The following is a 26,529-nucleotide window of genomic DNA, read 5'->3' on the forward strand; positions in this document are numbered from 1 at the left end:
ATCTTGTGTTACGGTTTTTGTTCTCCGTTTATAATTTTATTTTTTAGAATAGCATTTTTCTCTGTCTCTTTCTTCTCATTTTGTTGATCAAAAGAAAGTAATAACAAAGATGAATTTAATGGTGATGATTTGATATTTATTTACACAAGAGAAGGATTTCAACAGCTCATCTTCTCAACAGAGAAACGATAGCCCCATGTTGACGACTCAAGCAAGTGGTGGCGGTGACTGATGGCAATGGAAACCCATATTTGACTACCCTTCGGAAACTAGATAAGTAAGACGATGGCGTTCATTTGATGCTGGTTCGAAATCCCATATTACAAATTTATTTAATTATATTATGTTCACCAAATCTAGTCATAGTGTTATGAAATTAATTTAAAGATTTTAAGATTGCTTTGAAAAGGAGATATGGAAGGTTATTAAGATAGCATATAGGATTAAATTTTCATTGGTTTCATGTGCTGTGATACTTATTTTCTTTTTCTCATTGGAGATGGGTTATGAGTACTTATTACAAGCTCATGATAAGGAACCAACAGGTTGCCCTAAATTATGAATATACATTAATTTCTAGTTTGTTAATACTAACAGAATTATCATTCAATTTCAACTTAGCCTATGTTACCTAAGAATCTGAGATGTCGGGATCATATTTGAACTGGTAACAAGACACACATAATTTTCTAATATGTAATTATTGATAAAATAAAGTACAGAGTTCATATGTATAACCCAGCTCTGCTGAAAACTTTGTGGTGCATGGCTGTATGGTCCTATTCATTCATGGAAATTATGAGTCAATTTAACTTGCGAGTAAAAGTGTGGCACAAAGATAGAAGCAGAAAGATACTTTACTGTTCCATTATGTTTAATATTTATACACAACTATCTCTCTATAATTCTGTTACAAGAGATAAATGAAAGCACAGCTAAATACATATCAAAGTATAACAGAATGCAACTACTAAGCCTTATCTATACAGTTGGCTTATTACTCTCCCGCAAGATTGGGGTTCGATTACAAACACCAATCTTGAACCGGTTTTTGATAAATACAGTCTTTGATAAAGGTTTTGTCAGAAGATCAGCTGACTGATCTTTTGACGAAACATGAGCAATTCATAATTGTTTCTTTTGCACAAGATCTCTGACAAAATGTAAATCAATCTCAATATGCTTCATCCGAGAGTGATAAACAGGATTATGACAAGGATACGTAGTTGATATATTATCACAATAAAGCACTGGCTGTGGAACATTAATTCCCATCTCAGACAATAACGAACTAGTCCAAATTACCTCTGAAGCTGCGGATGCAACAGCTCGATATTCAACTTCCGTCGACGAGCGAGCTACTGCTTTTTGCTTCCTAGAAGTCCACGAAATTGGAACTGTTTCAAGGTATAATATGTAACCTGTTGTTGAGATCCTATCAGAGGAATCACCAGCCCAATCCATATCGGAGAAGGCATGAAATACAAATGAAGACTGAGGCCTTATTAATATTCCATAATCGAATGTAGCTTTGAGATAACATAGCAACCTCTTAAGAGCATCCCAGTGATGTTCAGTTGGACTTTGCATGAACTGAGACAAACGATTAACACAGAAGTAAATATCTGGTCTTGTCCAAGTTAGATATTGTAGAGCTCCTATCACCTTTCTGTATTCAGATGGATTGACCTCCCGAGATTTGGAAGTATTTTTGGACTAAACAGTTGAAGTTGCAAATGGTGTGGATATTGGCTTGGAACCTTCCATGTTTGCTTCCGTTAATAACTTGCAGATATAATGGTGCTGAGAAAGGAACAACCCAGCTGATGTTTTCTGAATATCAATTCCCAAGAACAAACTTAACTGCTGCAGTTCCTTCAATGAGAATCGCGTAGCCAATTTCTGAATAAACAACTGGATGACCTTGGAGTAATTTCCAGTTAACAATAAATCATCCACATAAACCAAAAAATAACAAATATCTTTCCCTCCTCGAAAAATAAACAGAGAATTATCACTCTTTGACTGCTCAAAACCAAAATGAATTGCACATTCTTTCAAAGCTTAATACCAGGCTCGTGGAGCTTGACGAAGCCCATACAAGGCCTTCACCAGTTTGCATATATAAGTAGGTTTTTCAGGATTAACAAAGCCAGAGGGTTGTTTCATAAATACCGTTTCTTGCAGAGGTCCATGAAGGAACGCATTGTTAACGTCCAATTGACAAATGCTCCAATTGTTCGAGACTGCAAGGGCCAAAATTATTCGAATTGTGGCAGGCTTTGAAACTGGACTGAATGTTTCATCGAAATCTACTCCTAGACACTGATTATATCCTTTAGCCACCAGTCTCGCTTTGTACTTTGAAATCGACCCATCCGGATTCTTCTTGACACGAAAAACCCATTTGCATCCTATTAAATTCTGACCACTGCAAGGGGGAACAAGGATCCAAGTCCCGTTAGTCATTAAAGCATCAAACTCAGAAGACATTGCCTGCTGCCATTCTAGAATCTTCGGTGCCTGAGATACACATGTTGGTTCTATAGATAGAGGAAGAGGATAATTTGTAACAGAGTTTAGGCGTTTTGGTTTGAAAATATTGTCCTGGGACCTAGTGACCATAGGATGAGTTCAAATAGGAGACTCAGAAACATTTGGAGTTGATTGATCAGAAACAATGGGAAAAGATGAAGATGATCTTTTGATTGATTCTGTGGACTCAATAGAAGAAGGAGATAACGAAGACGCAGTTTGGACTAATTGCAAATTTGTCGAAATAGACACTGAGGGACTAGAGAATGATGAAGCAGAGGAATTTTGAAGTGATATTTCATTTGAAACCCTAGGCTGAAATGCTGCCAGTTGGAAAGGGATAAAATTAGAACCGTCTGACCCTTCCGTTTTATCACCTACAAACCCAGAATTCTCATTGTTAATAGCAACAGAAGACCCATGAACATTATACCAAGTATTGATATCTAAACTCTCCTTCTTAAAATGCTCACCTGGAAATTTCCCTTCTACAAAAACAACATGCCTAGACACATAAACTTTCTAACTTTGTGGTTCATAACATAGGTAAGCACTTTGGTGTAGAGAATAACCCAAAAATATACATGGTTGTTGTAACACCCGCCACCCAATCCTAAAAGACCCGACGGCGGATGCCACATTCGGTGCCGGAGACACCGTCCTAACATAAATCATAAAATTAGATTATGAATTAGAAGTGATTAAGTATTGACAAGTTTAGCGAGTAATTTTTTTTTTTCAATTTGTTTTTTGAAATATATATATATAACTTATAAAAACAATTTAGGAAAAATCCTACAGCAAAACTACAAGAGTTTCCCTTTAAAAACCGAGCTCGCCAAACATGTGAATACAAAACACTCCCAATTTTAAACTCTAAACCCCCAGCAAACTCCAGTAATCACCATAGCAACACAACAACACTTCTATACTTTCATAACTATAGAAACCCTCAATAGCATTTTAATGATCATCAATTAAATGCATTCATTATATATATATATATATATATATATATATCAAGTCCTTATGTTCGTAATCATACCAACTATCTTAAACATATTTTATATCCAAACATTAAATAAAATCTCATGCTTATCTCCAAATATATACACCAAAATAATTTATTATTACATGCTTAAGTTATAATTCAAATAGCATAATATTCGAAAATGTAATAATTATACATGCCATGATTCTTAAGTACATCAAACTAATTCTACCACTACTAAAATAGTCGCTTCTGGTCTGAAGCTACTCTTCTGATCTTCAAATAGCAACCACGGACTTCAACCTTGAAATACCCCGAATTTTTATTTTCAAAACTTTGGAATTTTTATTAAATCAAAAATCTGAATTTTTGATAGTATGGGTTGTTACGATCGAGCAATTTTAACTTTGAGTCCAAATTTGAATTGGGCCCAAGCCCAAAACGGATTATTCGGGATTTTCGATTGGACAATGCTTAAAATTTTGATGAAGTAAAATAGGATACAAATTAGTAATTGATTTTAAATATACGATTATGTATGTAATTGGTATATAAACTAAAATCAAATATTATTACTGTTACTATTTTTATTATTATTGAGTAAATGAAGGGAATGTTTTCTAACCTAACTAAATAATTAAATTAAATCAAACCAAACTCGGGAATCAAAGCGATTTTTCGAAAACCACACGGATAATTTGAAAACCAAGTGAAAAACCTACAAATCAAATAAGAATCGAGCTAAATCATTGAGTTGGACCAAACCGGTTCGAATCGAACCGGAATGGCCTTGAAACCTCTAGAATCACTCCCTTTCTTTTTATTTTTTTCTCTCTTCTTCTTCGCGCATGCAAGGAGCAACGCCGCTCCTCCTCCACCTCCCCTCCCTCCTTTTTCTTCTTCTTCTTCTTCTTCTTCTTCTTCTTTCTCTTCTTTCTTTCCTTTTCCTTTCTTCTTCCTTGGATATGCGTCGGCGTTGTGTTCCAGCCGCTCCAGCAGAGGCGATCAACCACCGAGCGCCACCGCACGCAGCTCCAGCGCCACGTCCAGTCGCTCCACGTCGCAGCGCCTCCGCCAACTTCCTGGGTCAGATCGCGCGGCACGAGCAGACCCAACCTCCCTCTGCCTTCGGTCGGGCAAGCGTCGCGCCATCGCCACTGCCTAGCCGCCGCTCCAGCGCGCCTCCGACCACCAACAGCCACTGCTCTCCGATCCGGCACGCGTGGAAATTTCCGATCTAGCAGAAATTTGACAAAAAAATTATATTTGGGGTATAAATTAATTTAAATGCATTTTCGTTAATTAATTTAATTTTATTCATGGTAGTTAATTAAATTTAGTCATGTTAGTTTAATTTTAATAATTTAGTTGATTAATTTGATTTTAGTAATTTTAGTGAATTAAATCGATTTTAGTAATCTTGCTTAATTAATTTGATTTAGCAATTTTGATTAGTTAAATGAATTTAATTTGGTTAGATCTACTAAATTAATTTAATTTAGTGTTGATCCATTGATTAATAAAAATTACTTGAATAATTAAAATTAAATTCGTGTAATAAATAAATTGTTAGGAAATGATGATATATAGAATTAAAGAAACATTTATAAATTTATGTTGATATGGAAAATATGGAGGATGGGAAAAAATTGACTTGATTGATTGCCCGATGGATGGGCTGTGTGGTTTGAAATATTTGATGAACTGTTGATATTTTAACAGGTGAATAGTCCAATTTTTAGGGGAGATGCTGCCGAAATTTCGGTAGAAAAATAAAATAAATTTCGGTAGAAAAATAAAATAAATTTCGGTAGAAAGTAAAATAGAGTTCGGTAGAAAAAAAATAAAAATTGAAATTAATATCGAGAGTAGATTACGTAAAAAAAATTTAGAATGAGAAGACCCAGATATATATATGCGTATATAACAAGTGAATTAAATGACCGGTAACCGAAATAAATAAATGAATGTGAAATATAAGTTTTTGAATTAAAATTCTTATTTAGAATTTTCTTGTTTATTTTAAAGGTTTATAGAATACCAAAATGCAAGGACAAAAGCTGGAAGCATGTGGCTATAAAGACAGTCCTTTAAAGGACAATAAAGAACTGTGAGTAGTGTTAGATAATTCGCGTCATCCGCCTGCATTCATGCATTCACGGCTAAATGTTATCATGCATTATTGCTATATTGTGATGCACTATTTGTTGATATTAAATAATGCTTGATTACCTGTGATGTGATATTGCTGTGCCTTGTTTGTGTGGAATTGGGATGAAGTGGACCACCATGGGTTTGTGAGGACGGTCTATGTGATATGGATCCTGAATATGATATGATATGAATTTGACCGTCAGCCGGGTAAATGGGAGATCGGCGCCCCCGTGTGCACCTGATGATATGGATTATATAGAAAACCACAGGATGACTTTTTGTTGTTGCGCACCTGATGATCTAGATTTGATTGTGGCCCGCAGGGTGGCCTCCTGTTGTGAGCACTTGATGATCTAGATTGGATGGAGACCACCGGGTTGCCTCCTGTTGGCATTTTTTTTTTAAAAAAAAAAAAAAAGAGAGAGAGAGAGAGAATGAAAAAACAATGAGAGGACTGGTTAGGGAGGATTAGACCAGTTGGCCGTATGGGGGTCGGCTCCCTGGTGCACATGTATGAGAGGGCGAGCCATGTGTGAGGACGGCTCGTTGGGGTTTTAGGTGGTGCCACTGACTAATTTCCACGTGATGTGATTATATGAAGGTGATAATAATTATGGTTGCTGTTGTATTGCCATTTGTGTGACACTGCATGATCATAAATTTAATCGATAAACAAATAAAAATATTTTAGCATCTGTATGATTGTGTGGGGTGAGAGGGTTATCTAACCCTACTCATTGAGTTTGGCGCTCACCCCTGCCTACCTATTTTTTTTTTCCAGGTAATAGAAGAAAGAAAAATCCTATGGAGTTGAGACATAAATATAGAAGACTGTAAACGATAAATAAATGATGATGTAAATGTACAGGTAGAGTTCCGCAATTGTATTCTAGTGGGTTGTAGATGAACTGTACTAGTGATACATAATTGAAATAAATTATTGGGCCTGTATCCACAGTTATGAATAGTAAATGAGATTTGCATAATATAGGCTTACTACGGGCTTTGGGGGCCTTAAGCCCACCCAAGTCCTAGTGCCGGTCCGGTCCATGGAAATGGGTCGTGACAAAGTTGGTATCAGAGCATAAGTTAGGCCTTAGGAATCAATTGCGGAACATAGGAAAAGAAGTATAGGACTCCTATGTTGGGATCGGCCGTAACCAACAAAGGAGCTGTAGTCTGGATTGAATTCCATTTTAGTGCCGGTGGACGCATCGTGCACGAGAATGGAAGGAAATCTGTATGAAATTTAGGATGAGAACTAAAGGGACATAAATAATAGGAAATTATAAATAGGTCTGGGTAACTGACGTTTATAAAATAAATACTTTGAGTTTTGCTAAATCCCCTCCATCTATTTTGAAGCAGAAGATCAGTTGGAAATTGGTGTAATGGCCTGATCACCCAGTACACCTTGATTCGACAAAAGACACTGCTTCAAAAATTATTTGAAATTGTTTAGAAAAGAATTGGGAGTTTTAAAGACAATAAGAACGTGAGTTTATTTAAAATATGATTTGAGAAAAAAAAAATGTTTGATTATTTGCGTATTGGAACTCGTTTTTATTGTGAAGTTTCAATTAATTGCTTGGTTTTATTATTCTGTCGGCATGTCAAAATTTGTTTGATTTTAGAATTTAAATGATTTACAAGGATTACATGTTTGATTTATTTTATTGTCTATCCCGAGGACTAAATTAGGCATACAGAAATTGATACTGATAAATTAATAATAAATGGTATAGAATATGAATTTGAATGAAAATTTCAATTAAGATATAGATTAAATTCTAGAAATGTTACGGTTAGGTAATAAAAAGTGGAAATTGTAATTTAAATTAAATTAAGGGTTAGAAAAGGAGGATTTAGGACAAATAATCATACTAGACAAGAAATCCTCAATTAACTGAGGCGAAATTTAAGGATGTAAAAAGAGAAAATTTGTAAATTATTTAAAGTATAACATTAAGGAGAATAGAGACCTAGAGGCATAATTAAAAAGAATCAGATGTAGAAACGATAAATTGTGTCTAAGGATAATTAAAGGTATTGATTGAGGTGGATGTTGACATGTAGAATTTAGATGGAATAATTAAAACAATATAAAAGAGAAAAAGGTGAATTAATTATGTGAAAGAAAATAATGTTAACTGGATATGTCATATTGAGGTGAGGCAGAATAACTGGACATAATAAAGAAGCATGTAAAAATTTCCTTTGGAGAAATTAGTACGACGGGTAAGATTGTAGTACTTTTAAGTAAAATCAAAAGTGGCTAGTGAATAATTGGGCAAAAGTTTGAATTTAAAAAAAAAAAAAAAAAACTTATTTTAAATGGAAAGGATGGGCTAATAGTTAATAGAAATAATTATAAGCTATAAAATAATTATGAATCTATTATAATAAAATGAGCAATTAGATTGAATCGTTAATAGACTTATGTAACTAGTGTGTATGTAAGGGATAGTTGGTAGAAAAAAAAAAAAAAATTTATAAGGTGAAAGTTTAGTTTGTAAGAAATTTATTAGACATTATCTAATTAAGATCCTAGCACATGTAGGATACTTAATGTGCTAGACTAAGTTCGTGAATCTATTATAATAAAAGGAATGTAGAAGATGATGAATAACTTTAAATTATAAATCCGGAATGAATTAATCGGAGTATATATATAAAAAATAAATAAACAATACATAAAATTCAAATGGAAAGAAACATGCATGCTATAGGAAAACAAACTTAATAAATTAAGGTAATTGGATGTATCTAGGTAGAGAGTTCTGTAGAAAGGACTAATATCATTTATTAATCTAAGTTACTTATAAGAAAACTTATATAAAATCTACTTTAAAGAATTAAGGACGAAAATTAGATCGAGGTGCTAAATAGAATGAAATAAAGATTTAATAACATTTGGAAAGGGATAAAGGTCAAAGATAACTCATACTGAAGTAGAGATTGAAGAATTAGACTAAGGACATTTAAGAAGCAATGACCCTAGGATGGAATTCCATTTCGTGTAGAATGCTGGTTTTACGATTCATGTACCCATAATTAAGCTCTTTTACGATAAGACTTAAATGAGATTGGGTACACTAAGAAGATATGGAGGATAAAAGAAAAAAAAATCTAAAGAACTTGGATAAAACTAAGGGATGCTAAATGGTAGTAAAATCGATGATGATAATATGGTCAATTAATTTATCTACTGTGAAATACTAGAATAAATAATTAGAAACAAATTGGGAAAGAAGCAAAATTCAGATGTAAGAAATATGCATAAGAAAAAAAAATGATGCTAAAATAAATGACTAAATAAATAAAGATAAGATAATAATAATAATAATTATAATAAAATATAAATATAAATAATAAATCACTAATGAAAATAACTTTTGGAAAAAATTTAAGGTGTGGACCAGTCTATTTGACAGACTAATAATAGAGAAAGGAATAGTAATAATGGAGATTAGAATATTTTTGGTTTAAGAGGATTATTTAGGGATGAAATATGTAATAGTAGACTGGAACTAGATGAGTTGAGGACTGTCCTCGTGGAGATAGACAATTCATTTTTGTGTTAAATACAAAAAGATTTTAGAAAATACAATGGGTGTTGATTTTCAAACTTTTCGAAAATATTTTATATTACCATTGATACTGGTTTTTGAAGGAAATAAAAGTGAAATGCAAATTTCTATTATAAGAATTTCAAAGTTATATATGAGCGACATGCCGATATTTTTAACAGTGGAAAAGGAAAATTATTTTGAAATTGTCTGTAATGGTCAGTTACCCATAGGATGGTCGACCTAGAGTGTAGTCGTCAACTCATTAGTCGAATTTTGAATAAACGATTAATCTGTCAGTGAAACAATGTATAGTGGGAGTATTAATAAATGAGGATTCTTAAATTACTCAAAACTCCTTAGTTGGTACACACATTCGATGAAATGCACAAGAGATAGCTAGTATTGTAGACTATTAGTACAAGTGAATCTGATGAGGCAGAAATTTTCTCAAAATAAGAAATAGAAATCAATAAAAATTTAAAGATAAATACGTTAAGAACTGTAATTTTTAGTATTATGCCTTTTAGACTATAATGACTTGTGACAAATCAGAACTAGAGAGTCATGATATTTAAATTTGAAGTTTTGGGTAGTTGCTAGATCATAAGAAAATTATGCAACTTTAGGGGATGTTTTGGAGTTAAAAGACATGTTAATAAAGTACAATTGAAACATGAGGAAATTAATTTCTCCGAAGTCTTCGATAAATATTAAAATTAATTAATTTAAATCCTGACAGGATGGTTGTCGGTAAAGAAAAAGAATATTCGAAGTTGACTCTTCTATGAGACAATGCTTTGACTTAAATTGATTAGGGGGCTATCTGAAAATGATAACAGTAGTAGATGTAAACAACCCATTAATGGATTAAACAATTAAACTTCAAGAGGTTAAATTAGTGAAATGTACAGTTATTAGTTGAGGTTGAGATGATAACAACAGGTGGCAGTGTGCTAACCTGAGAAACTAGAAATGGTAAGGTTAAATGGATAAATTTAAGGAAGTTGTAAATACCTTGCTAGACATAAATAACAAAAGATGAGATAGATAAATTGATACTATATTTTAAAACTTGGATGGACAATTTAACAATTAGCTTATGTATTATAAATGTGGAGTAGGACCTTGCTATTATTTCATAAATAAAGTATACACTGAACTTTCATATGGAAACAAATAAATTATTTAGTTGACGCAGAGTTGGGTGAAAGAAATTGAGTTATTGATGTTTTCTTAATTGGTGTGATGTCGAAATTGTAAGAAAGCGTTAGATCGGGACTTAAGAAAATAATAAAGATTAGATTGAAACAATAGTAATAGGATACGTTGTGAAAAAATCATGATTCGTAGTATAAAGAAACTAATTGGATGGAATACTTAACAAGTATGCTTCAATATCCTTGGGATGAATTAATAAGCAACATAAGTGAAATTAGAGGTTATTATAAAAGTCAACTTTTAATGATAAATGTGAAGATAATTTAAGGAATAAGCATTAGACGGAGGGACGGTCGGTTAAATAAAAAAAATGTGGGAATCCATATAGAGTAAGAAAACTAATAGTGCAGGGATGTCCTTAGTAAATGAACTATTTAAATAATTGCACTAGTGTACCATAAAAATATTATAAGAATAGAACTTGTATAAAAAGAACTGATAAAGTGAGTTCGAATAACCCTGCGATATTATAGACAACGAACATTACAAGAGAATTTTTTTTAAAATTTTGGATTAAAATAACAATTTTTCAACCTTAATTAGTAAACGATTTAGTCATAACATATGTAAATTAAATGAATCAATTCTTCTTATAAATAAATCGAATGTCAAATTGTTTTGCCTTGTGTAAATTACATAATTGGTTTTCGTAAAAGAATGCGCAATAAATTAATTTTCAAATGAAAATAAATAAGCTTTAACTAGGTGGTACTATGTAGCTTGAACGAAATTTTATTCTAAATATAATAATTGGCGGTAGAAGTACAATCAGAATACCCCCACTCACTTTGTTTTCTCGATATGTATTTTCGCTTTTGAGCTGTCTCTTTGGTATTGGAAGCAACTTCTTGCAACTTTAAAATTTCCCATGCATCCATTCTTATTCTTTCCCACTAGATTCAATTCGAGGACGAATTGTCTTAAGGGGGGGAGATTGAAATACCCCGAATTTTTATTTTCAAAACTTTGGAATTTTTATTAAATCAAAAATCTGAATTTTTGATAGTATGGGTTGTTACGATCGAGCAATTTTAACTTTGAGTCCAAATTTGAATTGGGCCCAAGCCCAAAACGGATTATTCGGGATTTTCGATTGGACAATGCTTAAAATTTTGATGAAGTAAAATAGGATACAAATTAGTAATTGATTTTAAATATACGATTATGTATGTAATTGGTATATAAACTAAAATCAAATATTATTACTGTTACTATTTTTATTATTATTGAGTAAATGAAGGGAATGTTTTCTAACCTAACTAAATAATTAAATTAAATCAAACCAAACTCGGGAATCAAAGCGATTTTTCGAAAACCACACGGATAATCTGAAAACCAAGTGAAAAACCTACAAATCAAATAAGAATCGAGCTAAATCATTGAGTTGGACCAAACCGGTTCGAATCGAACCGGAATGGCCTTGAAACCTCTAGAATCACTCCCTTTCTTTTTATTTTTTTCTCTCTTCTTCTTCGCGCATGCAAGGAGCAGCGCCGCTCCTCCTCCACCTCCCCTCCCTCCTTCTTCTTCTTCTTCTTCTTCTTCTTCTTCTTTCTCTTCTCTCTTTCCTTTTCCTTTCTTCTTCCTTGGATATGCGTCGGCGTTGTGTTCCAGTCGCTCCAGCAGAGGCGATCGACCACCGAGCGCCACCGCATGCAGCTCCAGCGCCACGTCCAGTCACTCCACGTCGCAGCACCTCCGCCAGCTTCCTGGGTCAGATCGCGCGGCACGAGCAGACCCAACCTCCCTCTGCCTTCGGTCGGGCAAGCGTCGCGCCATCGCCACCGCCTAGCCGCCGCTCCAGCGCGCCTCCGACCACCAACAGCCACTGCTCTCCGATCCAGCACGCGTGGAAATTTCCGATCTAGCAGAAATTCGACAAAAAAATTATATTTGGGGTATAAATTAATTTAAATGCATTTTCGTTAATTAATTTAATTTTATTCATGGTAGTTAATTAAATTTAGTCATGTTAGTTTAATTTTAATAATTTAGTTGATTAATTTGATTTTAGTAATTTAAGTGAATTAAATCGATTTTAGTAATCTTGCTTAATTAATTTGATTTAGCAATTTTGATTAGTTAAATGAATTTAACTTGGTTAGATCTACTAAATTAATTTAATTTAGTGTTGATCCATTGATTAATAAAAATTACTTGAATAATTAAAATTAAATTCGTGTAATAAATAAATTGTTAGGAAATGATGATATATAGAATTAAAGAAACATTTATAAATTTATGTTGATATGGAAAATATGGAGGATGGGAAAAAATTAACTTGATTGATTGCCCGATGGATGGGCTGTGTGGTTTGAAATATTTGATGAACTGTTGATATTTTAACAGGTGAATAGTCCAATTTTTAGGGGAGATGCTGCCGAAATTTCGGTAGAAAAATAAAATAAATTTCGGTAGAAAAATAAAATAAATTTCGGTAGAAAGTAAAATAGAGTTCGGTAGAAAAAAATAAAAATTGAAATTAATATCGAGAGTAGATTACGTAAAAAAAATTTAGAATGAGAAGACCCAGATATATATATGCGTATATAACAAGTGAATTAAATGACCGGTAACCGAAATAAATAAATGAATGTGAAATATAAGTTTTTGAATTAAAATTCTTATTTAGAATTTTCTTGTTTATTTTAAAGGTTTATAGAATACCAAAATGTGAGGACAAAAGCTGGAAGCATGTGGCTATAAAGACAGTCCTTTAAAGGACAATAAAGAACTGTGAGTAGTGTTAGATAATTCGCGTCATCCGCCTGCATTCATGCATTCACGGCTAAATGTTATCATGCATTATTGCTATATTGTGATGCACTATTTGTTGATATTAAATAATGCTTGATTACCTGTAATGTGATATTGCTGTGCCTTGTTTGTGTGGAATTGGGATGAAGTGGACCACCATGGGTTTGTGAGGACGGTCTATGTGATATGGATCCTGAATATGATATGATATGAATTTGACCGTCAGCCGGGTAAATGGGAGATCGGCGCCCCCGTGTGCACCTGATGATATGGATTATATAGAAAACCACAAGATGGCTTCTTGTTGTTGCGCACTTGATGATCTAGATTTGATTGTGGCCCGCAGGGTGGCCTCCTGTTGTGAGCACTTGATAATCTAGATTGGATGGAGACCACCGGGTTTACTCTTGTTGGCATTTTTTTTTTAAAAAAAAAAAAAAAAGAGAGAGAGAGAGAATGGAAAAACAATGAGAGGACTGGTCAGGGAGGATTAGACCAGTTGGCCGTATGGGGGTCGGCTCCCTGGTGCACATGTATGAGAGGGCGAGCCATGTGTGAGGACGGCTCGTTGGGGTTTTAGGTGGTGCCACTGACTAATTTCCACGTGATGTGATTATATGAAGGTGATAATAATTGTGGTTGCTATTGTATTGCCATTTGTGTGACACTGCATGATCATAAATTTAATCGATAAACAAATAAAAATATTTTAGCATCTGTATGATTGTGTGGGGTGAGAGGGTTATCTAACCCTACTCATTGAGTTTGGCGCTCACCCCTGCCTACCTTTTTTTTTGTTTTTTCCAGGTAATAGAAGAAAGAAAAATCCTATGGAGTTGAGACATAAGTATAGAAGACTGTAAACGATAAATAAATGATGATGTAAATGTTCAGGTAGAGTTCCGCAATTGTATTCTAGTGGGTTGTAGATGAACTGTACTAGTGATACATAATTGAAATAAATTATTGGGCCTGTATCCACAGTTATGAATAGTAAATGAGATTTGCATAATATAGGCTTACTACGGGCTTCGGGGGCCTTAAGCCCACCCAGGTCCTAGTGTCGGTCCGGTCCATGGAAATGGGTCGTGACAAACCTGCGCGTGATAAAAATCAACGCGCTGAGTATAAAACTCAGTGGTGCTCATAAATGACAAACTTACCAATGTTGCACTGGCAACACACTTAAAATATAAATTTTCATCAAAAGAGCATACATTTACATTTATAGAAAAAGAAATATCAAATAAACTTCTAATGAATAACATATATAATTTAATTCTTTTATACCATAAATCCTTTACTTAAACATTTATTATATCAATACATATACTATTTATTTTTAAAACCATGTACCGAAATATTATGCTTTGAAAATTCATTTGATAACATAATCATAAATTTCCAAACTAAGGTTTGTTGAAATAATATACTCTCATTCATTCAAGTGCCTTAAAAATATTTTTCAAGGGCTCGCATACACTTAGGAGAAAGAGAAGCAGATAGGTTTTCATAACTTATTCATAATGGCCTTAGGTCGCCAACCTTTTCATAACATATAGAGCGCGTCCGCCCTAACATAAGACACCCACGTGCCTAGCATATGATCATAACTTCTTATCATAATGGCATCAGATGCCGAGCATGCTCATCATACATAAATTCAAATCACGCATCAAATTCACACCAAGTATATTAGAGCCCAAAATCCTTGTTTTAATTCTTAATTCATAACACTTCTCATAAAACTTGTCTTATTCTTTAGTCTTCTTAAATTCATAATGTAAGCTTACTTTAGAACTTAACTCATAAAAATTTCATACTTATACGTAATTACTTAATAAAGGAAATTTCTCATAAATTCCTTTTCTTTTAAAACTTTCTTAAAATCATAATAAAATTTATCATAAGAAATTTCTTATCATATAAAATCATACTTTCCTTATTCAAAATTCAAAGCACCTACACCTTAAATACCCATTTTTTTAAAACTCTAAACATATGAAAGTTATCAAAATATTCATACATATTTCACATATATAAAACAATTAAGTAAACATTATTACCCTAAGGTGGTTTGACCTCTTAATGAAAACCAAGGGGAGGAATTTCCTTCTCCAATCAAGCATGCTAAGATAACTCTTATGCACCAAAGTATTCATTTCAACCCTCATCATGCATTATCTAAGCCAATTCCACACTCTTTCCCGAAATTTCCAACCCATTTATATCCATTTAAACATATCCATAATAACACTAGTCAAACTTGTCTTAGTTTTGTCAAATAAATCCTAAAATATACAAATAATCAAGAGAACTTCATCACACATGCTTCATACATACCCTTATCCAAATAAACCTATGATTTAAGACATAGGAAATTTCCAGCATTAAAATAACCTTGACCTTTGCAGGGTTTTTAAGACATAACATGAATTATAGGTCTCCAAATGGAACGAAATCAGATTCATTAGAAAGCTAAGACAAAATTATACAAATGTTATGAAGGGATCATAGCCCAGATCAATCTGCAAGGTAGCAAACAAAAGCTAGGAACACAGACCAACAGTCCAGACCTGATTCAGCAGAACCAAGTCCAATGTTTATTGAATTACTCCTTAACCAAACACTCAAATTAATTCAATCCAAAACCGGAGAAGTCTCAAGACACAGGGCAACAACTCTCATGAAGAACTCAGAACACAATCTTGCCATTATAGTGGTCAAAATGGGCAATCAAGTCAGTGATGCATGTAGCCCGTCATAACAGAGTCAGTTTAGGTGTTTTAGCCATAAGTTGAGCTATATATATCCAAATTGGACACAAGAGGATGGGTTGGAAAGCTAAGAAGTAGACCTACAACTTTCATGAAGGACTCAGACACCAATGGAAACTAGAAAGGATCGAAAAATGGTCCTTAATCTCACTCAATAACCCGTTTTTCCCAACTTCAGTTTTCTTCAACCATGAAAAGAACATGAACAACAAAGGTACAAGGTAGCAATGTCTACCACATAATAAGTACTCATCAAACATCACCCAAGAGCATATTATTGCAACCAAAATTCAACAAATCAATTATTTCATACAAAATCCCAAAATATACACATGATTGCATAAAGGCACAAAATCAAAAATTTGAGTAAGGTAAGTGTGTTTATGAACACTAACCTTAAAAATAAGCTTTAGCAAGCTTAAATGAAAGCTTTCTAAGCCCTAACTTGCCTTAACTCCATGGTAGAGGTTTCTCCAACCTTTGGCTCAAGTAGAGAATCTCCAAATTTCTTGAAATAATTCACCAAAAATCACTTCTCAAGCTTTAATCTCTAGGATTAATAACTTAAATCAAGTTGGGTGGAAAAGATTTGGTGGATTTAGTGAGTAGGAAGTGAAGAAAAACAAAGAGAAGAAGAAGAGAGGAAGTTGGCGTTGGAAATGGAGGAGAAGAAGAAGAGAAAGTGTTGCTCAATAATTGAGGAGTTGACATATAAAGCAACTAAAGGGTATTTTGGTCTTTTCCCAAAATTGGAGGGTGTTTTGGTCTTTGCTCCAAATATTCTCCAATTAAATTCCTTCAAAATATTATTTATCTCCACAAAACTCTCTAATTTATTCCATAAAAATAATTTCTCAAATTTCCTCCATAAAAATAATTGCTCAAATTTCCTTACTTAATATAACACTATAATTCACTATTCACTAATTATCTAAATTCTCCAAAAATATTCCTTACTTACTTTCTATCCATAAAAACCATGCATACATGCTCCAAAAATGTTAAATAAAATATAAAACATAAATAGTAATTTTTCCGGACCAAAATAATACTTATTCCCGGGCTGATGGTACTATTCACAGACCGGTGGTACTATTCACAGACCGGTAAAACTATTATTTTAGACACAGAAAAATCAGGGCGTTACAGTTGTGATTTAGCTTCAAATTTATTGCGAGTATATGGCCTTAAATACAGGTAACAGAGGCAGCCAAATATTCTAAGCTTAGTATAATTAGGTTGCTATTGAAAAAGCTTAAAGAAAGGAGAAGACATGTTAAGCACTGGTGTTGGCAGCCTATTTATGAGATAAACAGCAACTTGAAAAGCATAAGTCCAAAATTCAAATGATAAAGAAGCGGACTGCAACAATGTTAATCCAGTTTCTACTACATGCCTATGACGACGCTCAGCAGCTCCATTATGCTGAGGTGTATGAGGAGGCGTTTGTAAATGAGAAATTCCATGGTTTTGAAACATTTTCCTTAAGGCAATATACTCTCCCCCCCCCCCCCATCTGTATAAATAGATATAATTTTAGTACCAAACATATTTTCAACAAGCTTTTGGAAAGTTGGAAACACTGAAGCAACATTCGATTTAGCCTTAAGAGGATAAAACCAAATATACTTTGAAAAATGGTCGACAAAAATCAAATAATACTTAAATCCATCAAAGGATTGCACAGGGGCAGGTCCCCACAAATTAGAATATAACAATTCTAATGGTTTTGAACTTTTAAGCGATGAAACACCAAAGGCAAGTCTGTGACTTTTATTACATAAACAGGAATGACAATCAACGCTGTTAAATGACTCAGATAAACGAAATTGAGACAAAACATAATGACTAATTCTGGTAGCTGGATGACCAAGACGCTGATGCCAAACAAAAGAAGACTCACGAACAGAAGACTGAGCTGCAAATGGAAATGATGATTGACCTTTCGAAATGGATGAGAGACGATATAGAGAATCCTTAATGCATCCCTTTGTGATTATCTCCCCCGTGGACAGATCCTTGACAAGGAAACAATCAAAAAAGAATTCAATTGAAAAATTATTGGCTAGACAAAAAGCAGAGATAGAAATTAAATTCTCTTTTGAACGAGGAACAAATATAACTTCAATTAAGGAACAAGTTTTCGAAGGAAAAGATAATGATTTAGACCCAACATGTGTAATTCTCAAACCTGTACCATCTGTTAAATGAAGTTCATCAAGGCCTTCGTAGGGAGCATGAAGTGAGAGATTTTGCAAATCATTAGTGACATGATGCTTAGCTCCTGTATCCATGACCCAGCTTTGTCTATCATTGGCAACAACATTGTTTGCCTTTGGTTGTGGAAAATGATCCTTGAAAAAATCTTTTGCTCGCAAGCATTGTTTGGCAATGTGACCAGGCCGTTCACAAATTTGACACAATATTTTCGAATTACCAGCTCCCTTTGTAGACCGTGAATTTGTCTCAGTCAAGAACCGAGAACCACCTGAAGTAGCAAACCTATCATTCGAAAAGCCCTATGATGTTTGAACATTCTGTCTAGAGTATGGCCCTCGCCTAACATTATGTGCAGTGATTGGCATCGTAACATATGAAGAATCAATTTTCTTCAAATAAAGTTCATGAGCCATTAACTTTTCCTGTAACTCTACGAAAGAGATAATAGAATCACGAGCTCTTACCGCTACTGAAATATCACGGAATTCTGGTCCAACTCCATTCAATACATGTATGACCAGATCAATATCAAAAACTGGACTTCCAGACAAAGAAAGATCTTCAGAGATGGCCTTCACAGTCTGTAAATACTCAGCCACAGGTCTTGACTCTCTTTTGAAAGTAGAAAGTGTATCACGAAGGGATAATATCCGTACGTGTTGCATTACGGTTTGCACAAGAGACTCGAATTTTCTCCCACGCATCAGCAGATGTGGAAGCAGAGGATACAAGATGCATTGCTGTAAAGCTTGTTGATGCAATAATTGCAGCCAAGATTAATTGATCTTGACAGACCCAAAAATCATGATCAGTATTAACCTCATCCTTTTCACCTTGACGTATGATTCAAGCAGGACATGGGAAAGAACCATCAACATATCCCATCAGATTATAACCCTTGAAAACAGGCATGACTTGAGCACGCCAGGTAGGGTAATTTTGCTGAGTCAATTTCAGAGGAAATTGAGTTGAATTAAAGGACACAAGTGTTCTTCCAGAGGAATGAACAATATTTGGCAAGTTTGAAGGGGAAGCCATTGAAGAGAAAAATAAGTGGAGATCTAAAATAAAAACCTAATAGGTTTTTGGCTCTGATACCATAAAAGTGTGGCACAAAGATAGGAAGCAGAAAGATACTTTACTGTTCCATTATGTTTAATATTTATACACAATTATCTCTTTATAATTCTGTTACAAGAAATAAATGAAAGCACAGCTAAATACATATCAAAATATAACAGAATGTAACTATTAAGCCTTATCTATACAGTTGGCTTATTAGCGAGCAAGTCGATGATCTTGTGTTATTAATGAGCAGAGATAGCACCGTATGTTCATTTCAAAAAGAAGAGAAAGGTCCCCTTAGGTTTATGTACTGATATTCAAATTCGGATCGATGGACCTTGAAAATGATTGACAGCTCACATTCTCATAACTAGATTGCTGCCCTCTGCACTGTTATTTTGTAATGAAACTAAAAAGGGAATGTTTTTTTTTTTACTTATGAAGAATCGACAGCTGATACCATCTTTTTAAGGATAAGAGTTCAATCTCTGATAAAATCACTAATGGGAACAAACTGTCAACCTGAGTTAATTATTCCAGACATGAGCCCTAGAAAATTACATAGTTAACTATATCAAAATAATAATTATAAAAATATTTACTCCAATACACTTATTTACCATAATTTTTCCTTATAAATATGGTTTTATATATCTATCTAACAATATTTTTATTTTATTTATTTATAATTTATAAATTTATTTAATTATATATATATATATATGCCTTTTAAATAATAAATATTTGAAATGATTTAGTGGTAGAATGTCTTAATTGTACGAAGAAATCATGAAAGACTTTTTTTTTTTTTTCACGATGTAATGGTATTTTGAAATTCAAGTCCATCCTCTTATTTTCTCTAGTGAAAAAAATCATTTTCCCTTTCCCATTATACTTATTTATGTTAAAAGTAATTTTATTGGTAATATAAATAATTAATTTCACGGGAATAAAAAAATAATATGTTAAAAGCATAAATACATTAATCATGTTATTAAAAAAAAACTTTTGCTTTTTAGCATAAATAATACAACAAACAATTCGTGCAATTGTTGCAAACCATAGGAACTAAATAATTTTTTTTTCTACCAAAAAAAATCCACATTATAGACTGGTACAGTATTCGACCATGAAGCCCCTGTTTACTGCTGAGTCATGAAGAAATCGTTCCAAGAATTGAGTCAATTTAAATTACAAGTAACTCGATGATGTTGCAGCAACTCAACAAAACGATCTACGTATCTGTCATGGAGATCTTTATCTGCTAATAACTCCCTCATCTCCTTTGCAGCATCTCTGTATTCTTTTCCTTCCTTATCAACCATAACCAACCTCAATGACTCAGCTACCGAGTCCCTTGTAAAAGACCCATCTTGCTCATCTCTGGTTATTTCTACACCAACCTTCTTTTCTTCAAAAACTCTAGCAATTAACCCTTGGTCCAGAGCAATGGGCAGCATAATCAAAGCTCGTCCAAAATAGAGTGCTTCTAGAATTGAACTATAACCACAGTGAGTCAAAATCCCACCAACCGATTCATGACTCAGAATTCTGAGTTGAGGTACCCAAGTTTTCCACACTAGCCCACGTCCCTGGACTCGCTCCTCAAATTCATTCGGCAGTCCGAGTGAGTTATCTTTATCCTTAAAGTCCAAAAGAAGGGAAGTCCTGATAACTCTAAACCAAATGCCAACTCAGTTAATTCTTGTTGACTCACTTCCACCTCGCTCCCGAATGCTATGTAAACCACAGATCCTTTGTTTTGACTGTTTAACCATTGACTGATTATACGCCACGTCTCGTCTTCTTCACCATTGACATCCGGATCTGAAGGTGGTAACAGACCTATTGGAAGCGTAGGCTTGCCGTTAAGCTGTTCGACAAGCCTTAAAAAGTCACCCTCCAACTCGAAGCAGCTCCGTATAGCTATAACATCACAACCTGCCATTACTGAACCCGAACGAAACATATCGGAGCAACCCGAATCATTCACCTGAACATGACTCAACGCTTTCTTTGCCTCATGTAACCGAAAAGCGACTTTTGAGGGAAACGGAACCCACTTAGGTGGAACGGTGAAGTCCTCTGGCTGAGTCCGTAGATCATCACCGTTAATCATGGCCGAAGATGATCCAAAAAATGTTAGAGTCCAACCACCATAAATACTGAAAAAGGCACTTGAGATTCCGAGATCGGCCGTAATACGAGGTAGCCAGAAAGGTGCGAAGTCGTAAATAATCCAATCAGGAGTAGAAGTTTCTAGAAACTGAAGCAGAGGGCATTGCAGGTTATCGTAGGCTTTCTTGAGGTATGGAACCTTGTGCGTGGGAATGTCAGTGGTGGCCTCTGAATTAGGGGGGAGATGGTCCTCAGAAGGTAAAGTGAGGGTCACTAAATGGACAAGGTTTGCTAAATTTGGAGGGATTTTGGGCAAACGATGGATGTTTTTAGGGGTAGAAATAAAGGAGATTTTGTGACCTCTTTTGGCTAAAAGCTTGGCGAGCTCGAGGAATGGGATTATATGACCAAACGCTAACCATGGAAACAGAGCAATATGGAGCTTTTTATGTTCATTCATGGTTAACAGAGGACCAATGTAGAAGCCTACAAGCTGCTTGTAGAAAATCCCTATATTGAAAAATGAAAATCATGATGAGCAAAACCTTGGGCTAATCGTGGCTGATATTGTATCAAAAAATATCCTTTAGCAGGAGTGAAAATACTAAAATGGCCTTGTTTTAATTGAAGGTAGGGACAAAACTTTGCAAAATGAAACTTTACCAGTTGGAGGATAATTTAGAGACCAACCTGTGGAAAAGTATGAGAATCAATTAAGAGTGTTTGAACCAAATCTATTTTTCAATTAAAAAAACAATTAGTACTTAAAGCACTATATTAGTAAAAACCATTATTTTGCACAAACCTACCAATCTGGGAGTCTGGGAAAATTTGATTTAATTGCTAAGCAATTAATTTTTTTCCTCCTTTTTTTTTAAAAGAAAAACAATCAAATTATTTTATATTTACTTTATTAATTAAAACAATTTATATTAATACAGTTCCTAGCAGCATATGTATCTCATTATTATCGACTCTTGCACACTAAATACAGGCACATGCTGCCCCTCCCAATTCACCGGAATAATTAGAAAACCGGGGACTCAGTGCACCCAACTCGGTGAGTTTGTAGAAGCTCAACGAATTGGTCAATATAACGATCATGTAGTTCTTCATTTGCAAATAACTTCGACATCTGTTTTGCATTCTCTCTATACAATTTTCCTTCCTCCTCAACCATAACCAATTTCACTGAGTCAGCCACCGAGTCCCTTGTATAAGACCCATCTTCCTCATCTCTTGTTATCTCTACACCGACTTTCTTGTCTTCAAAAACCCTAGCAATTAAACCGTGGTCAAAAGTAATAGGCAACATAATCAAAGCACGTCCAGAATATAGAGCATCTATAATTGAACTAAAACCACAATGAGTCAAAAACCCTCCAACAGATTCATGACTCAGGATTCTTGGTTGAGGTACCCAACTCGTCCAAAACATTCCACGTCCTTCAACTCGCTCCTCGAACCCATCTGGCAACTCCGCCGAGTAATCGTTCCGTTTCCTTGAAGCCCAAAAGAATGGCAAACCTGATAGCTCTAAGCCGAGTGCCAACTCAGTGAACTCGTTCTGACTCAAATCCACTTCGCTTCCAAATGCTATGTATACTACAGACCCTTTTTCTTGCTTGTCTAGCCAATCTCGGATTTTAAGCCACGTATCATCTTCATCACCATTGCCATCTAGAGTTAAAGGTGGCAGTAGACCTACTGGAAACACAGGCTTACCATGAAGCTCTCTAACAAGTCTTAAAAAATCAGCTTCTAGCTCGAAACAGCTCCGAAGAGCTATAATATCACTACTCGCCATTACTGAACTAACTGATGATCGAAATATGTGTTTGGGAATACCTGACTTGTCTACCTCGAAACGATGGGGAATTCTCTTTGCTTCATGGAGTCGATATGCGACTTTCGAGGGAAACGGGATCCATTTAGGAGGGACAGTGAAGTCTTCTGGATGAAATCTTGAATCATCGCCGTCAATCATGGCCAATGACGGTGATGCCCAGAAAGTTAAAGTCCAACCACCGAAAATACTAAAAAAAGGCACTGGAGATCCCAAGATCGGCCAGAATAGGAGGTAACCAGTAAGGGAAACAGTCGTAAATCACCCAATTTGGAGTGGAAGTTTCTAAAAATTGAACCAGAGGGTCTTTTAGGCTATCATAGGCCATTCTAAGGTATCGAATTTTATCGAAGGGTAAGTCTATGGTGGCCTCTGCATCAGGGGGGAGATTGTCAACCTGAGGTAAGGGAAGGCTTATGAAATTTATATTGGATGATAAATTTGGAGGGATTTTTGGCAAACGTTGAATGTTTCTAGGAGTAGATAGAAAAGAGATTTTGTGACCCTTCTGGGCTATGCGTTTGGCGAGTTCGAGGAATGGGATCATATGGCCGAATGCTAGCCATGGAAAGAAAGCTACATGAAGCCTTTTAGGTTCAGTCATGGCGGATTATTGGTGTTACTCTGCATTTCATAGCTTCGTACCGTGTCATATATAGAAGTAGGACTAACGAGGAACCCAGCGAGCCAAAGTCCTGTGATATAATTTGTAATATTTAATTTTATATTTAAGTCTTTCATCTCAATCAAATGATGTGATGTGTCATGATCGACTATGATACATCATACAACAACCTCGGTGGCGGTGCGGTGCTCCTGCATTTTGGATCGTGGGCCCTTGAATTATTAAATGTTAGTATTTTATTTTTTCTTTTAAAAAGGAGGGAATTACATATTGTATAACACTGGACCAAATGACCTCGACGTGATCAGCATCCAAAAAGCCTAGTCTGGAGGAGGATTATTTTATTACTTCATGTCTCCATAATATAATAATTTTGTTTCTACAAATACGATTGGTTGTGAAAAATCTAACAGTAATTAATAAAATTTTTCAATTTTACCCGTAAAAGATATGATAATTAATTTCAATTTTTTAAAAAATAATTTAATTAAATTAATGAATTATTTTTATAATTTTAAAAAATTATTTTAATAATTTATATTTATGGATCGAAAGAGTATTTAATAATTAAAATAATACTTTAATTTTCTATTCTTCACTTTGTATGCAAAATAGACAGGTTTTATATCAGATTTGAATTAGTAAAATCAATGTCTCCGTCCATGAATATGGACTTATAAGCACCCATATCATTTTGAAATTGAGAGGATGTGATATAGATAATAAACTTTGACGTTAAGAGCACAACAGGTCCTAAATTTATAATGTGACCAAAACAATTTAGGGTAATTTTATAAATTTAGATTTTAAATAATTCATAATAATTAGTTTTTAATAGCCAAAAATTCAATAATTATATAACTTTTTAAGAAAAAACAACAAGATATATTATTAAAATTGATATATTATTATAAAAAAAGTAAAATGTATAATAAAAATTATTATTAATAACATTATTGGGACCGATCCTTGTAAAATTATTTGTAACTTATCTTCTTTGTTCTTATTCTTTTGTTTTTTTCTGGTTAGAATCTATAGATTGCTATATATAAATCTATGTTTACTTATTTTTTCTACCTGTGCAGTTCTTAATTGGAGAATTCAACTCTAATTTTGATGGTTGAATGTTGATTGTATATATGTGAACTTTCGAAATTGAGACTGCATATTTCTTTTATTTTTATCTAATTTTTATCGGTTTTCATATTTTTAGCCTAAAAATATTGAAAATTTAGGGTTTTTCTTATGTAAATTGGTATATCTTGTGTTAGTTTTTGCTTACAAAATAAATAAAAATGCTTTCTTATTTAAGGCTAATTTTTGTCGATTTTTATATTCCTACCTTAAGGATTGAGAAATTTTTACTGAATACAATCTTCTAGATGTGTTTTAAATAGAAAGATATTTGATTGTGAATATAAATGAGTGATTTTTAAAAAATTATTTTTTTCATACAGTGTGTCATGTTAAAATTTTCCTTTTTTAATATTTACTATCTAGGAAAAAGTATTTTCATTTTGAATTTATGTGTATTTGTTGTAAAAAATAAAGGAAAATCATGATCCGGACGGCGGACCCAAATCTTGAAAGCTACATTATCTTTTTGCTTTATGATTTTGTTTTATATGATTTGATTTGCAACATCTAAGTTTACTCCCTATAATACTGATTGTTATCAGTTTAATGTTGATGAAAAATAACATAATAATAATAATAATAATAAAATATTATAAATCAAATAAGGTTGTTTATAATATTTCTTTATGAAACTTTAATAAATTAATATAAACAATTAAAATTAAACTACCTTTATTTTTCCACCAATAAAATTAAAGTTTTTAATGATACTTTTGTTAATACATAAACTTGATAGGGATGTTTAGGAACCCAGTGTTTCTCTCCCCCATTCTCCTTAATAGAATTTAGATTTAAATAGAAAATTGACATAACCAATCAAAATTAAACTGTTTTTATTTTTCAACCAATAAAATTAAAGCTCTTAATGATATTTTTGTCAATCTAGAAGCTTAATTAATTAAAATATTAAATAAACTTAATTAATTAAAATGTTAAATAGAATATATGAAACAAGGTACATTTATTTTATATGCTTAAATTAATTTTTTTTATTCTTTAATATTTGTCCTTTATGAATCTAAAAGGTACCAAAACACGATTGCAATGCTAAAACTAAAAAATAATAATAATTAGGTCGTCTAATTCAAAAATATGTAAAAACTTGAGAAAAAAAAGTTACAAGAACTAAATATAATCTATAAAAAACAAACAAACTTATATTTATTACTAAACAATAAAATTTAATTAGAATATTAAGAGTAAAATAATTAATACCTCCGCGATTACGATGAATATTGAACTTAAAAAAAAAAAAAAAAACTCAAAAATTCAACATGTCTTGTATGTACATGGACATCCGCAGAGCCTAGTGTTAAGAGTTCAATTCAATATATCAATGGTAATTTAGTTTGAAATCTAATTCCTAATCAGAATTAATATTTTTAATTAATAAGATTATTGTATATTATTTCATCAAACAATAAATCTTATAATATGTTACTTAACAAATAATAGTAAATAATAGTGTGTTTCATTATTTTTGAAGTGTAGTTTATATTAAATTAGTCAGTTTT

General features: G+C 33.4%; 1 long non-coding RNA gene and 2 pseudogenes across 1 annotated transcript; 1 reads left to right on the forward strand and 2 right to left on the reverse strand.

The window, feature by feature from the left end:
- The first annotated feature begins 13,046 nt into the window (after positions 1-13,046).
- Positions 13,047-14,239, forward strand: LOC149497852 (uncharacterized). The gene is made up of 2 exons (XR_016320153.1): positions 13,047-13,206; positions 14,035-14,239. It is a non-coding gene; the product is annotated as an uncharacterized LOC149497852 (long non-coding RNA).
- A 6,015-nt stretch (positions 14,240-20,254) lies between these two features.
- Positions 20,255-22,159, reverse strand: LOC149497853 (putative UDP-rhamnose:rhamnosyltransferase 1 pseudogene; annotated as a pseudogene).
- A 142-nt stretch (positions 22,160-22,301) lies between these two features.
- Positions 22,302-23,956, reverse strand: LOC105641747 (putative UDP-rhamnose:rhamnosyltransferase 1 pseudogene; annotated as a pseudogene).
- Between the last annotated feature and the right edge of the window lie 2,573 nt (positions 23,957-26,529).

The sequence above is a fragment of the Jatropha curcas genome, chromosome 3 (genome assembly GCF_041381405.1).
Source record: "Jatropha curcas cultivar XTBG-Jc1 chromosome 3, XTBG_Jcur_1.0, whole genome shotgun sequence".
NCBI classification, from domain to species: Eukaryota; Viridiplantae; Streptophyta; class Magnoliopsida; order Malpighiales; family Euphorbiaceae; genus Jatropha; species Jatropha curcas.